General features: G+C 38.7%; 1 protein-coding gene across 4 annotated transcripts in view; it reads left to right on the top strand.

The window, feature by feature from the left end:
* Nucleotides 1-12786, top strand: part of CMYA5 (cardiomyopathy associated 5) — a 120858-nt gene that overhangs the window by 85658 nt on the left and 22414 nt on the right. The gene's annotated exons all lie outside the window — the stretch shown is intronic.

Below are 12786 nucleotides of genomic sequence, written 5' to 3' on the forward strand. Positions count from 1 at the left end.
CAATCCATGGCAATAGGGCAACTTTGTGTTCCATGATGAAGATTCAGATCATTATTATTAATATTCATATTTTGATAGAGATATTTTTAAAACCAAATTTACTGAGATAAACTATTTTGGCAGGATATGGAACTTGGAAATAATGGTATGAAATTAGATAGCTTTTTAATAAAGTATATTATTTAAGCTCTTGATTATTTTCATTATCAATCAACAGCTATTTATTTAGTTATGATGTGAGGTTTCATATGACTGAGCAATAATTATAGTTTCTTTCAAGTATGTGAAGGCAGGCTTCACAAAATAATGATCAAAGGACAAATTAATGTTGAGTGGAGTGTGTATAGGTGGGATGTAGACATTTCAGCAGGAGTGAGAACGTAGTAAATGTACAAGAAATAACATCTCTGTTAATGTGCCAATTGCTAGAAGGCAGGCTTCAATGATCAGCAAATAGCCGAGAGGTTAACTCACAGACAGACAGACCAGACAGACCAACAGAGACAGAAACAGAGAGACAGAGGAAGAGAGAGAAAAGAGGGAGAGAGAGGGAGACAAAGACAGAGACAAAGAGAGAGAGATTATAACTGGCTTCTATTGAGCATTTACTATGTGCCAAGTCACTATTCTAAGTGCCTTATGTATGTTGCCTTATTTAATCCTCAAACGAACTCTGAGAGAAAACATATGCTTTGAGACGCTAGCAGCTAGTGAGTGGCAATCAGGATTCAAACCTTGTTTTGTTAGATTTCACAGTCCAAGCTGCTAACCACTGTTGAATGTCACCCAGGAGAGTCCTGGACATTCTCTGCAAAAGACTCTTGATGCTAGGAGAGCATTTGGTCTTGAGTGCCTGAGTCCCAGGGCAATCTCTCCCATCATTCTTCACCATCAGTGAGGAAAGCCCAGTTCTTTCTGAGGCAAGATGAGACTGTGAAGGAATGCTCTGAAGTGACTCATCCTTGTTATAGCATCGGTCCCCAGCTGACATTTGCATAAATAATACCAGCACAGTTGGATTCTTAAATCAGCAGAAATCTGAGAGAAACCCTGAGACCTAGTAGCCATCTCACTGAGGGAACTGTGATGTCATCTCATAAATGCAGCTACAGGGAGAAGGGAATGGGGGGATGGAAGGGGGAATGGCATCACCGAGGGCCTTCAACATGCCAGGAACTGTGCTAAATTTCATCTAACCCTCTCGACAATTCTAGGAGGGAGGTCATGACTTCCATTGAATGAGACTCAGGGAGGTTAAATAATTTGGCCAAGGTATTAAATGACGGAGTGAGAGTTTGGAGTCAGGATGCACACTCAGGTTTGTCTTATTCTTTCCACTAGTTCTAAAACTTGTGTCATTACACAGACTGAGTTAGCATACCTTAACAGCCTGACAACTGGAAGTTACTGTGTATCCTGGGTTTCCTTTGTCACATGAAAAACATAGATGTAAAGAGAGACTACAGTACCATTCAAATCCCCTTTAATTAAAGTTTTTCATTTCTCTGATCATCCTGGGGCCCTCAAAAAAAAAAGTCCATTTGATATCAACAGTGAACAATGCATTCCAAACAAATCCTTCATCAAAGCCAGAGAAATCATTGACGGTTCCATTTCTAGGGAAAAAATGGCCATCCACCAATTTCATTAAGGCAAAAGTTGAGCTTATTAAAACATGACTTGTCATGAGTTTATCCCTTTGAGACTTTGCCAGTGGGTTCATTTTTATTTTTCTTGCCAAAGGAGAGCATTTGAGAGGCTGGATAAGCAGAAGTTTGTAGAAGTTATGGAACACTACAAGAATCCTTTGTTATTGAATGGATGTGGTCCAGCAAGCTAGAAGTGAAGGGAGATTCCACATGCAGAAGGCTTGTTGACAGTTCGGGGCTGTGTTGGAGATGGAGCTCTTTTCCAATTAGGTGCTAAAAGACCCCTCAGTGCCAGGAGGTAGAATGGTATGTTCAACCCACAGCCCAGGGATGACTCTCCAGCCTCTCTGGATCCCTGCTGAATCTTACAATAGATAATTTTTTGAGGCAAGCACAATTGTGTTGGCCACAAATCACTACCCTGTGATCCCTCACGAATACAAGAAACCTCAATACCTTATACCTCTGGTTGGCATCAACAGACTGTGAAATAATTCATCCTTAATTTCAGAGTCCCAGTGCTGCAAAACTCATTTGTATCTCTTTTGTTCTCCAATTTAAGAGTTCAGGAGGGAAGGAAAATTCTACTCTTCTGGAGTAGCCATGTGTCTTAGGTCTTTGACCATCTGGTTCTTAACGGCCAACTTTAAAACATTCCCTACAATGTCTGATGGTTCAAAACCCTACAGAACATTAACTATTTACTATCATCTATATTGCCCAATCTCTAGGATGTCAGTTATAGACAGCTAGTCAGACAGTAGAATTGATAAACAAAGAACCTCAACACTTGATCACCCCTAGCCAACAAAGGCAAACAAACCCTACTGTTCCATTCTATTAGAACCACATTCTTCACTTTGTTTCTCTGCATAGCAGTACATAATTAAAGTTATCTTGTGTCTTGGAAAGAACAGCAAGCCAAGGATTGTCTGATCCCACTCACTTGTTGGCTCCATGAAGGGATTATTATTTAAAGTGGCAGCGTCAGTGCCTGAGACAGCGTCTGGCATATTGTAGCTACTCAATACATATGTGTTACCTGAATGGGTAAATATCATCAACATCGAACACATAATACTGACACCAACAAAAAAAGTTAGGTCAGCTTTGAGGATAATCTCCTATTCACAATGGGAAAAAAAAAATAAACTGTGCCAACAAAGTAAAGAAGAATGGTGAATGAGTTAATTTTAGTGCTTGGATACTTAACTAGGAGATAAGACTAGTCTAACCTGTGGACCGGAAGCCTTTTCATGGATCACTTATAGGGAAGGACACTGATAATCTTGTTGATCCATTGGTTACATAACCCTTACATACATTTTAGGTTCTATGCAAAACCCCTGTTCTAAATCAGATGCAAAAGAAAAGAAAACAAAACACAAAAGAAACCCCACAAAAAACTGGGTAAGGACAGGAACCTTATCTATGCAGCTGTTTATTAAAGGTCTATTTAATGAGTGAACGAGTAGATGAATGATGGCATTAGCTGGTCTCCTTTTGCCCTTGCCAACTCCAAGTCCTCTAACTGGCTGGAATCTCTAGCAGAGGAGAGATGGGGAACGCAACAGGACTGAGAACTAAACGAATTTACATCTCTTTCTCACCCTCAATCCCTGAAAAGACAGACAGCGTTAAAAGCTCTGGTCTGGAGTGGGAAGAGAAGTTGAAAGGAAATGAAAAGGGAGAAAAGGATGAGTAATATGAAATTGCACATACACACATGGAGGGCATTGATTACCCTTTAGATTAGGGAGGCTAAGTTTGGTTGCCAGAACAGAAACACATCCATCTTCGGACCTGCATTCACTCTCCCGTATGACGGCCTCTAGAAATTCCAATCTAAGACCAAAGTTGCTGGTTAACCTCTCGGAGTAGGTGTTTGAATGCAATGTGCCTCCTGCGCTCCCGAGTTCCGTGATGTGGTGTCTGAAATAGCCGAGCAGTTGCCTCCATTCCATCATCCTCACAGAAGACACATTTGCATATTTTGGTGTGTGGGCACCGCGGCTCTGTCCCAGCAGTCGGCCCCTACTGGGCTTGGGGGTGGGCGGGAGTGACAATCCCCGGCTTGTGTGCGGGGGCTGAGGGAGCTCCTACTCACCCTTTCCTGTTTTTCTTTGAATGCTCTCCTCAGGTTGGGTGGGCTCAAAACACTTTCAAAAAATTTCCACCGCTCTGCTGTTTCCTCAGCTGTTCTGTCTCTCCTGTGTGGAAAGAAGTCAGCAGAACTGTGGGTGGAGGAGGGAAAACTGAGAGAAATATAGTACAGGGCTTAGCTGTGTAGGCTGTGCAGAAAGAAGCTGTGTACTGAATGACAAATCTGTGAGACTCAATACGCCACAGAAGTGGTTGGTAGTGAACTTCCTGCTCCCTAGCCCCGGCCAAGACTGTGGGCAGGGAGACCCTCCCGGGCCACTCTCCCTGGGAGCCTCCCCAGGGTGGGTGGGGCTCTGGGTGCTGGACTCGTGAGCTCCTGTTCTTCCTGCTTCTAGCTTTTGGGGTTACACGTGATGGGACAGGAACAGGATTGTCTGTCACAGCTGGGTATTCTAGCTGGGGACGACTGCCACTTTGTCCATATAATAAGGACAAATAAGGGTGAATTTCCTAATGAACTTAGTGCCTGAGCAGGAGATGAAGAATCCCGGAATTTTTTCTTTTTAAAAAGTTTTTACGAAGCTTTCAGCTGGAGAGGTGAGGACTGACCATACGGTCAAGGGCAAATGATTTGACCTTCTCCACAACCTATGGGTAAAAGAGGCAGTCATTCCTGCCCCGTGCTTGCTTCACAAGGTGACAGGAAGGCCAACTGACATGACTGGGGGAAAATGCGTTGAGTAATTAAGAGGTAATAGACAAGCTTCATATGGTATTGTTTTCCTGACCCAAGTTGTAATATTCCTCTTCAGGGAGCCCTTGGGAGAGGGAGTTACCGGAAGATAATCCATCCCCCACTCCCACTGAAATTCTTGGCATTCAGCTTTTTCTAAATGAATTTTCTTCCCAAATGAATCTGACTTAACTTTGATCATTTAAAATCCTATACACCTCCTGGTTGTATAGTAAAACCTCAGTCAGTTTTTCAGTGGAAAAACAGCCTATTCCTTCACTTCTAACTTATGATCTGTCAATTTCCAAAAGTATTCTAGTTCACAGTAAAAGACCCAGGCATGCTAGAGCCACCAAAAACAACCCTGTAAGAGCAAGAGCCAGATAATGCAGAAGGAGATTGTATCAGAAGGCATAGGTTAAGAACAGTACCTCAACGGAACATGCAATTTAAATATGAACTTCCTGGCAGCTGAAGTGAAAACAGGAGAGTGGAGGAGAGAGCAAGAGGGAGAAAGACAGAGATTACATAACTCATCTTTTTTTTTAAAAAAAGGAAACACAGCACTTCACTAAGAGAGACAATTATATTTCTTGACATTCAGTTCTAAGATGAATTTTTCACGTAGATCTTTATATAAGGGCTATTGAACAAGATAGTAGTGATTGTCTTTAAGAGCAGTTTTACAAAAGATGCAAAAACATTCCCTATGTAACCATTTTTTAAATGGGCTCTGAAAGCACAATGTTAAATCGCCATTCTGTGCAGGCATTTCTATGGGACCCCAAGTAATTGTCCACCTATGTGACCTTTGAGTGGTAAAGGAGAGCTTAGAGAATCCAGAAGAATGAATGAATGTTACTAGGCTCCTGGGATTCTCTGCCTGAAATATAAATGGTATCATTCAAACTTTGGAGGGTAACTAGCTACAGAGAAAACAGAACTCCAGGATCCTTCTGCTGGAATCCTTTGGCTCTCTTTGATTTTGTGAGAGATTCTAATTACAGGAAAGCCTAAGTTCCGTGGGTCAGCAGGATTCAGCCCTCATGTTATGTTCCTATACTATTATGAACTAATAGTGATGTTTAGTTAACACTGAGTCTCATAATATCCTCATTTATCAAATGAAAAATAGTCCTGTTCAAAAATTTTTATCTACCAAGTTTAAAAAAAACCCAGAAGTCAGTATATAAAGAATTTTCTTCTTAATCTTGATTTAAGCAAAATTTTTCATCTTAAACAAAAAAATTCCATGTTTATGGTTAGTTAAGGTTTTATAAATGGCTTCCAATAGCTAAAACTATCTAGTTAGCTGCTCTTGTATTTCATGTTGTTTATGTTCTCATGGATTTTTCTTCTTTTTTCCTCTTTCTCCTGCCCACCCCTTCTCACCCCACACTATCTTATGATTATGTTTTTCAAACCTAACTGATCATAGAAAAACAACTGGGATGCTTGTTAGAGTTTATATTCACGGGCTCCTCTTAAGAGATTCTGATTCAGAAGGTCTACTGTGCCCAGGCAGGTATGGGGAACACTACTTTACTAGCTGATCCCCGTAGGGCCCAGCAGTGTGCTCCGTTCACAGTTCACATTAAATGGTGTTGATTGACTGGCTGAATGTTGGTGCTGCCAACAGTAAGAGCCCACTGTGTTTTTAAAAAACAATTCATACTTAGCCATCTGTTGTGCACTGCAGTGACAGCACCATCTGTAGGCTGCTTCCAGGAGTCACGGCACCGGGTTCCTCCATATTGTTTGTACACATGCTGCCCCCTTTTCCTGGGAGAAAACATGTTTAGACCCAGGTATTAGACATGGCAGTGCAGAGGATAGCCACTGCTTGTGGTGACCAGCCCCTCAGCTTACCTTGAGCACATGTACACCCCTTCCTTCCATCCAACACAAATTGTTGAATTATAAAATTCCGAGAGAAGTTACTTTACAGAGTTCCAACTAACGTTTGCATTTTGCAAACACGTTCAGCCAACTCCTGAACTTGTAATATAGCTCTACAAGTAAATTGTTTAATTAATTTTGGATAGATGATACATACATATGGTACAAATTCAAAAGATACAAAAAGGAATACAGTGAAAATTGTCTCCTTTCTATCTATACTTCATTTACTTAGTTCTCCTCCCCAGAGAAATTTACTGTTATCAGATTCATATTTATCTTTTAAGATAGTCTGTGCATACACAGCATCTATATTTTTTCCACAAATGGTAGCATACTATATATATTTCTACCACCTTACTTTTCTTGTTTAAAAATATTTCCTGGTATCTCATATCAATACAAATGGAACTGCATCAGTTTTTTAAAAAACAATTCCATTGTAGTCTAAGACTATAATTAATTTATTTGACCAGTTGAGAGGCACTTAAGTTGTTTCCATTCTCACAAAGAGTGCTGCAGAAAAAACTTTGTGCATATATCATTTCATACATGTGCAGGTATATCTGTAGGATAAATTCCTAGAAGTACCGTGATTGGTTAGAAGGTATGAACATTTTGAATTTTGATAGATATTACCAAATTGTCTCCATAGAGGCTGTAGCTGTTTACACTCTGGCTAGCAGCATGTAAGCGTGCTTGGTTCTTCATACCTTTGCCTACACAGAGTGTGATAAAACTTGACAGTTTGATAAGTAGAAAATGGAATCTTATTATAGTTTAATTGTGCATTTCTGTTATTAGGTTGAACATCTTTTTGTCTGTTTCAGACCCATGTACTTCCTTTTCTATGAACTGTTCATTTCCTTTACCCATTTTTTCCTGTTAGAGTGTAGTATTTTTTTCTTATTGATTTGTAGAAGCTCTTTGTTTTTTAAAGAACATTAGCCTTCATCTATGATATGAGTTGCAATTTAAAAATTTTTTGCCATATGTATTTTTTTTTTTTTTTTTTGGCTTAAACAACAGATATTTATTTTCAGTCCTGGAAGCTCAACATCCAAGATCAAAGTGTCTGCAGAGTTGATTTCTTCTGAGGCCTCTCTCTTTGGTTTGTAGATGACTGTTTTTTCTCTGTGTCTTCGTATGGTCCCTCTGTGTCTGTCTGTGTCCTAATCTCTTCTTCTTCTTTTTTTAATACATCTTTATTAGAGTATAACTTCTTTACAATGTTGTGTTAGTTTCTGTTGTACAACAAAGTGAATCAGCTATATGTATACATATATCCCCCATCTCCTCCCTCTTGAGCCTCCCTCCCACCCCTCTAGGTCACCACAAAACACCGAGCTTATCTCCCTGTGCTATGCAGCAGCTTCCCACTAGCTATCTATTTTACATTTGGTAGTGTATATATGTCCATGCCACTCTCTCACTTTGTCACAGCTTACCCTTCCCCCTCCCTGTATCCTCAACTCCATTCTCTAGTAGGTCTGTGTCTTTACTCCCGTCTTACCCCTAGGTTCTTCATGACCTTTTTTTTTTTTTTTTTAGATTCCATATATATGTGTTAGCATACGGTATTTGTTTTTCTCTTTCTGACTTACTTCACTCTATATGACAGACTCTAGGTCCATCCACCTCACTACAAATAACTCAATTTCATTTCTCTTTATGGCTGAGTAATATTCCATTGTATATATGTGCCACATCTTCTGTATCCATTCGTCTGCTGATGGACATTTAGGTTGCTTCCATGTCCTGGCTATTGTAAATAGAGTTGCAGTGAACATTTTGGTACATGACTCTTTTTGAATTATGGTTTTCTCGGGGTATATGCCCAGTAGTGGGATTGCTGGGTCGTATGGTAGTTCTATTTTTAGTTTCTTAAGGAACCTCCATACTGTTCTCCAGAGTGGCTGTATCAATTTACATTCCCACCAACAGTGCAAGAGGGTTCCCTTTTCTCCACACCCTCTCCAGCATTTATTGTTTCTAGATCTTTTGATGATGGCCATTCTGAACGGTGTGAGATGACATCTCATTTTAGTTTTGATTTGCATTTCTCTAATGATTAATGATGTTGAGCATTCTTTCATGTGTTTGTTGGCAATCTGTATACCTTCTTTGGAGAAATGTCTATTTAGGTCTTCTGCCCATTTTTGGATTGGGTTGGTTGTTTTTTTGCTATTGAGCTGCATGAGCTGCTTGTAAATTTTGGAGATTAATCCTTTGTCAGTTGCTTCATTTGCAAATATTTTCTCCCATTCTGAGGGTTGTCTTTTCGTCTTGTTTATGGTTTCCTTTGCTGTGCAAAAGCATTTAAGTTTCATTAGGTCCCATGTGTTTATTTTTGTTTTTATTTCCATTTCTCTAGGAGGTGGGTCAAAAAGATCTTGCGGTGATTTATGTCATGGAGTGTTCTACCTATGTTTTCCTCTAACAGTTTTATCGTGTCTGGCCTTACATTTAGGTCTTTAATCCATTTTGAGTTTCTTTTTGTGTATGGTGTTAGGGAGTGTTCTCATTTCATTCTTTTACATGTAGCTGTCCAGTTTTCCCAGCACCACTTATTGAAGAGGCTGTCTTTTCTCCACTGTATATTCTTGCCTCCTTTATCAAAGATAAGGTGACCATATGTGCGTGGGTTTATGTCTGGGCTTTCTATCCTGTTCCATTGATCTATATTTCTGTTTTTGTGCCAGTACCATACTGTCTTGATTACTATAGCTTTGTAGTATAGTCTGAAGTCAGGGAGCGTGATTCCTCCAGCTCCTTTTTTCTTTCTCAAGATTGCTTTGGCTATGCAGGGTCTTTTGTGTTTCCATACAAATTGTGACCTTTTTTGCACTAGTTCTGTGAAAAATGCCATTGGTAGTTTGATAGGGATTACATTGAATCTGTAGATTGCTTTGGGTAGTATAGTCATGTTCACAATGCTGATTCTTCCAATCCAAGAACATGGTATATCTCTCCATCTGTTGGTATTATCTTTAATTTCTTTCATCAGTGTCTTATAATTTTCTGCATATAGGCCTTTTGTCTCCTTAGGTAGGTTTATGCCTAGATATTTTATTCTTTTTGTTGCAATGGTAAATGGGAGTGTTTTCTTAATTTCACTTTCAGATTTTTCATCATTACTGTATAGGAATGCAAGAGATTTCTGTGCATTAATTTTTGTATCCTGCTACTTTACCAAATTCATTGACTAGCTCTAGTAGTTTTCTGGTAGCGTCTTTAGGATTCTCTATGTATAGTATCATGTCATCTGCAAACAGTGACAGCTTTACTTCTTCTTTTCCAATATGTATTCCTTTTATTTCTTTTTCTTCTCTGATTGCTGTGGCTAAAACTTCCAAAACTATGTTGAATAACAGTGGTGAGAGTGGGCAACCTTGTCTTGTTCCTGATCTTAGTGGAAATGGTTTCAGTTTTTCACCATTGAGGATGATGTTGGCTGTGGGTTTGTCATATATGGCCTCTATTATGTTGAGGAAAGTTCCCTCTATGCCTACTTTCTGGAGGGTTTTTATCATAAATCGGTGTTATATTTTGTCAAAAGCTTGCTCTGCATCCATTGAGATGATCATATGGTTTTTCTCCTTCAATTTGTTAATATGCTGTATCACATTGATTGATTTGCATATATTGAAGAATGCTTGCATTCCTGAGATAAACCCCACTTGATCATGGTGTATGATCCTTTTAATGTGCTGTTGGATTCTGTTTGCTAGTATTTTGTTGAGAATTTTTGCATCTGTGTTCATCAGTGATACTGGCCTGTAGTTTTCTTTCTTTGTGACATCTTTTTCTGGTTTTGGTATCAGGGTGATGGTGGCCTTGTAGAATGGGGAGTGTTCCTCCCTCTGCTATATTTTGGAAGAGTTTGAGAAGGATAGGTGTTAGCTCTTCTCTAAATGTTTGATAGAATTTGCCTGTGAAGCCATCTGATCCTGGGCTTTTGTTTGTTGGAAAATTTTTAATCTCAGTTTCAATTTCAGTGCTTGTGATTAGTCTGTTCATATTTTCTATTTCTTCCTGGTTCAGTCTCGGCAGGTTGTGCATTTCTAAGAATTTGTCCATTTCTTCCAGGTTGTCCACTTTATTGGCATAGAGTTGCTTGTAGTAATCTCTCATGAAGCTTTGTATTTCTGCAGTGTCAGTTGTCACTTCTCCTCTTTCATTTCTAATTGTATTGATTTGAGTCTTCTCCCTTTTTTTCTTGATGAGTCTGGCTAATGGTTTATCAATTTTGTTTATCTTCTCAAAGAACCATCTTTTAGTTTTATTGATCCTTGCTGTCATTTCCTTCATTTCTTTTTCATTTATTTCCGATCTGGTCTTTATGATTTCTTTCCTTCTGCTAACTTTGGGGTATTTTTGTTCTTCTTTCTCTAATTGCTTTAGGTGTAAGGTTAGGTTGTTTATTTGAGATGTTCCTTTTTTCTTAAGGTATGATTGTATTGCTATAAACTTCCCTCTTATAACTGCTTTTGCTGCATCCCATAGGTTTTGGGTCGTCGTGTTTTCATTGTCATTTGTTTCTAGGTATTTTTTGATTTCCTCTTTGATTTCTTCAGTGATCTCTTCATTATTAAGCAGTGTATTGTTTAACCTCCATGTGTGTATTTTTAACAGATGTTTTCCTGTAATTGATATCTAGTCTCATGGTGTTGTGGTCGGAAAAGATACTTGATATGATTTCAATTTTCTTAAATTCACCAAGGCTTGATTTGTGACCGAAGATATGACCTATCCTGGAGAATGTTCCATGAGCACTTGAGAAGAATGTGTATTCTGTTGTTTTTGGGATGGAATGTCCTATAAATATCAACTGAGTCCATCTTGTTTAATGTATCATTTAAAGCTTGTGTTTCCTTATTTATTTTCATATTGGATGATCTGTCCATTGATGAAAGTGGGGTGCTAAAGTTCCCTACTATGATTGTGTTACTGTTGATTTCCCCTTTTATGGCTGTTAGTATTTGCCTTATATATTGAGGTGCTCCTGTGTTGGGTGCATAAATATTTACAATTGTTATATCTTCTTCTTGGATTGATCCCTTGATCATTATGTAGTGTCCTTCCTTGTCTCTTGTAATAGTCTTTGTTTTAAAGTCTATTTTGTCTGATATGAGAATTGCTACTCCAGGTCTCTTTTGATTTCCATTTGCATGGAATATCTTTTTCCATTCCCTCACTTTCAGTCTGTATGTGTCCCTAGGTCTGAAATGGGTCTCTTGTAGAGAGCATATATACGGGTCTTGTTTTTGTGTCCATTCAGCCAGCCTGTGTCTTTTGGTTGGAGCATTTAATCCATTTACATTTAAGGTAATTATAGATATGTATGTTCCTATTACCATTTTCTTAGATATTTTGTGTTTGTTATTGTAGGTGTTTTCCTTCTCCTGTGTTTCTTGCCTAGAGAAGTTCCTTTAGCATTTGTTGTAAAGCTGGTTTGGTGGTGCTGAATTCTCTTAGCTTTTGCTTGTTTGTAAAGGTTTAATTTCTCCATCAAATCTGAATGAGATCCTTGCTGGGTGGAGTAATCTTGGTTGTAGGTTTTTCTCCTTCATCACTTTAAGTTTGTCCTGACACTCCCTTCTGGCTTGCAGAGCTTCTGCTGAAAGATCAGCTGTTAACCTTATGGGTATTCCCTTGTGAGTTATTTGTTGTTTTTCCCTTGCTGCTTTTAATATGTTTTCTTTGTATTTAATTTTTGATAGTTTGATTAATATGTGTCTTGGCATGTTTCTCTTTGGATTTATCCTTTATGGGACTCTCTGTGCTTCTTAGATTTGATTAACTATTTCCTTTCCCATATTAGGGAAGTTTTCAACTATAATCTCTTCAAATATTTTCTCAGTCCCTTTCTTTTTCTCTTCTTCTTCTGGGACCCTTATAATTCGAATGTTGGTGTGTTTAATGTTGTCCCAGAGGTCTCTGAGACTGTCCTCAATTCATTTCATTCTTTTTTCTTTATTCTGCTCTGTGGTAGTTACTTCCACTATTTTATCTTCCAGGTCACTTATCCGTTCTTCTGCCTCAGTTATTCTGCTATTGATCCCTTCTAGAGAATTTTTAATTTCATTTATTGTGTTGCTCATCACTGTTTGTTTGCTCTTTAGTTCTTCAAGGTCCTTGTTAAACATTTCTTGTATTTTCTCCATTCCATTTCCAAGATCTTGGATCATCTTTACTATCATTATTCTGAATTCTTTTTCAGGTAGACTGCCTGTTTCCTCTTAATTTGTTAGGTCTGGTGGGTTTTTGCCTTGCTCCTTTATCTGCTATAAGTTTCTCTGTCTTCTCATTTTGCTTAACTTACTGTGTTTGGGGTCTTCTTTTCGCAGACTTCAGGTTCGTAGTTCCCGTTTTTTTTGTTGTGTGTCCCCAGTGACTAAG

This window comes from Balaenoptera ricei, chromosome 3 (genome assembly GCF_028023285.1).
Source record: "Balaenoptera ricei isolate mBalRic1 chromosome 3, mBalRic1.hap2, whole genome shotgun sequence".
Taxonomy (NCBI): Eukaryota; Metazoa; Chordata; class Mammalia; order Artiodactyla; family Balaenopteridae; genus Balaenoptera; species Balaenoptera ricei.